We start from the raw sequence: 3,213 nt of genomic DNA, 5'->3' as shown, positions 1-3,213 counted from the left end.
ACGGACAATTTAACGTAAATGTTATGTTTTTCAATTATACAAATTGGAGGCTTACGAAGTTATGACAATAATAGTAATAGGAAAAATTCCCAAAATAGCCCTTTCTAGAAAGAGAAATCCCAAACTAGCCCTTTTTTTCTTAATTTTTTAGAATTTGGACTCTTCAGACGTATTGGGAAAAGAAAATAAATATGAGGGAGTAGGCCAAATCTTTAAAGAAAGTTAGGGAGGAGACCAAATTTGGGAAAATAATGAAAGTAAAGTCCAAATTATTTTGAAATGTTGGAGCAAAAGTTCAAATTTTTCCTAAACTTTTTTCCTCAAAAAACAGTCTCCCAAGACTGTATTTTAATGTTTCCTACCTTGTCCGTCCATATTTTCAAATTCTAGGAAAAAAAGATTTTTAAATCTCGTCTTGAGAGACGAGATTCTACCACCACCACCACCACCCACCCACCGTCCGCCACTACCATCGATCACCACCCACCACCATCGTCCGACGTCCGCCACCACCATCCTCCACCACCACCGTTTGCTATTCAAAAGGGGGTTGCGGCGCAACTTGTTGCCCGTTTGCCTGCCACTTTATTGTAATTGTTTTGAGTTTTATGAGAAATAGCATGCGTTTCAAGGCAAAAAAAATAATAAAAAAATTGCTAGTTAAAGTTCTCAACTTGTTATTAAATTGTTTGTGTGTTTCTTTTAATATTATGCTGCAGATTGATCAAGGTTTGGAAGAAGATCCAAGAATAAAGGTTATGAGGAAAGAATGGTTTGAAGGGAAACACTGTCTTGATATTGGTTGCAATAGTGGATTAATAACCATTACTATTGGTAATTATCAAATTGTTATTAAATAGTTAGTTTCATATTTCCTATTTAATAACACTATTTTTTTCGTACATGATATAAATGAAACTCTTTATGATTGCAGCAAGAAAGTTTGGTTGCCAAAAGATCCTGGGATTGGAATAGATTCAGGTTAGTTGTTTTGGTCCATTAATGATTACTTCAGTCATTATGTAATTGTAAATTAGCAACACTTATAGTTAGGTGTGTGTGTGGTGTGGTTCGGTGCGGTTTTGGGCTAAAACCAAACCGAAAACCAAAACTTCGGATTTTGGAATTTTAAAACCTTTAGATTTCGGATTTTTTGGTTTCGGTTTTGATTTTTTCGGTTATTGCCATTTGAGCTTGAAAATTTTAGGTCGAAAAGAAAGTTTGTCGTAAATAATGAATTTAGATAGAAATAATTTTGTTAATTGTTAACAATAGACTACAAAAGTATTTGAGTTACCTATTTATTAAATTTTTATAAATTACTTAAAATAAAAACTAAAAAAAAATCCAGAAATTTGGTTCGGTTTTTTCGGTTTTATTCCATGCAAAATTTACAAAAACATAAATCCTAACCATCGTTTTTTGTTTCGGTTCGGTTTTTATGGTTTGGATTTTTCAGTTTTTTGTACACCCCTGCTTACAGTTCTTTGTTTTCTAACTCGAATTGAGGACGCGCATCAGAACCTTAGAAGAATTGTTAAAATGAATGAAATCAAGAAGTGTCCCAAAGTTGACAAGTTAAAAGGTGATGAAACGAATAATATTATAACCGGCCCGGAAGATAAAACGGGCCGGGCTGAAATAGCAGGGGACTGTTCTGCTTCATATCTGTTTGATCAAGTCTCTTTCTGTAAAGAGAATTTCAGTTTTGGTTCATCAGGGAATAAGGTGTATGATACTATTCTTTGGTAAGTTTATTCTTTTGCTGCATATTTAAGAAATACCAAAACTACCCTTCACTATTAGTTTTTTTTTTATTATATTTTTATTTTATTTTATTTTATTTTTTTTGCGCGCGTGTTGAATGTAATTTGTATTCTACTATGCAGCTTAAGTGTTACAAAATGGATTCATTTGAATTGAGGTGATGAGGGGTTAATAATACTATTCTCAAAGGTTTGGCGGCTTCTTACACCCGTAAGTGTTTAGTTAGATACACAATTTTTATTAGACTTGGCAAAATGGGCGGGCTTTAAGTTTTAACTTTTAGTTTCATTTATCTGGTTTCATTTTTCGAATGACGAAAATGCCCTTAAAATTGTCAATTTAGAAAGTTTAAGAACATTTGCATCATCTAATGTGTAATTGATCCTAAACAGGATGGAGTTTTTATTTTGGAACCGCAACCGTGGAAATCATACGTTAGTAACCGTCAAGTGTCCGAGGTATTTTATATTTCTAGGATTTATTAACGCAAATTTTAACTCACTTTCACTTGTTTTTTTGTATGTTTCATATTTTCATCTTATGATTGTTGCAAGTTGCAACTAACTTTCTATAGCAGGTAAAACGCTGACATGCCATGTCATCAAAAATGGTGTTGCTGTACCATTTTACCTGCTATAGAAGATTAGTTGCATGCATTAATAAAAAAAAGTTGGTAAAAAGGTGATTAATAATATAATATATTTCTTGTTTTCTGCAGGTAACATCAAATAACTATAAGAATATTAACATTTTCCCACAACAATTTTGGGATATTCTTTTGGACAAGGTTCATACTTTCTTCCCAGATAAATGTTTGACTTTGAAAGTCAAACCACACCTTTTGAATTGTCGGCACGCGTTTCATTTTTAATTGTTTTAATTGCAGATCAGGTTTAGGAAAATCGAAAACTTAAGTTCGAGTTTAAACGGAAGCAAAACGTGGTTTAATCGGCCGATTTTAGCTTTATGGAAGTAAATAGCTTTGACTTTGACTTTGACTTTGACTTTGACTTTTGGGTATCTATTTTTGTAAGTCTTTTGAAGACCCTTGTGAATCTATAAAGCATCCATTGTTAAAGAATATGATTCATATCATATAGTGTCATTATTGACTACCTTAGGTTTTATATATTCTAACTCATTTATTTATGCATGGGTTGATCAAGTTGTGTTTTATTTCTAATGGGTCGTAAAAATTAGGGGTGTGCTAGAATCTGAAAAATTCAAACCGAAAAAACTGAACCAAAACAAAAACCGACGGTTTGGTTTTATGTTTTTGTAAAAACCGAACTTATGGTTCGGTTTTGGTTTTGCATGTAATAAAAGCTTAAAAAATCGAACTGAAGTTCTAGATTTTTATTTTTTATTTTAAGTAATTTGTTAACTTTTTAATAAAATGTAACTCAAATATTTTTGGCCAAATGAGTACTAGACAATTAGTTAATA

General features: G+C 32.0%; 1 pseudogene across 1 annotated transcript; it reads left to right on the top strand.

Moving 5' to 3' along the window:
* Positions 1 to 620: 620 nt before the first annotated feature.
* On the top strand, positions 621 to 2,993 carry LOC143589356 (putative RNA methyltransferase At5g51130; annotated as a pseudogene). Its single transcript, XR_013145269.1, has 8 exons — positions 621 to 632; positions 720 to 859; positions 935 to 981; positions 1,484 to 1,748; positions 1,890 to 1,977; positions 2,160 to 2,225; positions 2,486 to 2,554; positions 2,654 to 2,993. The product of XR_013145269.1 is annotated as a putative RNA methyltransferase At5g51130 (transcript).
* Positions 2,994 to 3,213: the final 220 nt, after the last annotated feature.

This window comes from Bidens hawaiensis, unplaced genomic scaffold (assembly GCF_021521415.1).
Source record: "Bidens hawaiensis isolate Kalapana, Puna unplaced genomic scaffold, B.hawaiensis_p1.1 tig00037397_1, whole genome shotgun sequence".
In the NCBI taxonomy this organism is placed as follows: Eukaryota; Viridiplantae; Streptophyta; class Magnoliopsida; order Asterales; family Asteraceae; genus Bidens; species Bidens hawaiensis.
This window is presented reverse-complemented; position numbering and strand designations above follow the sequence as displayed.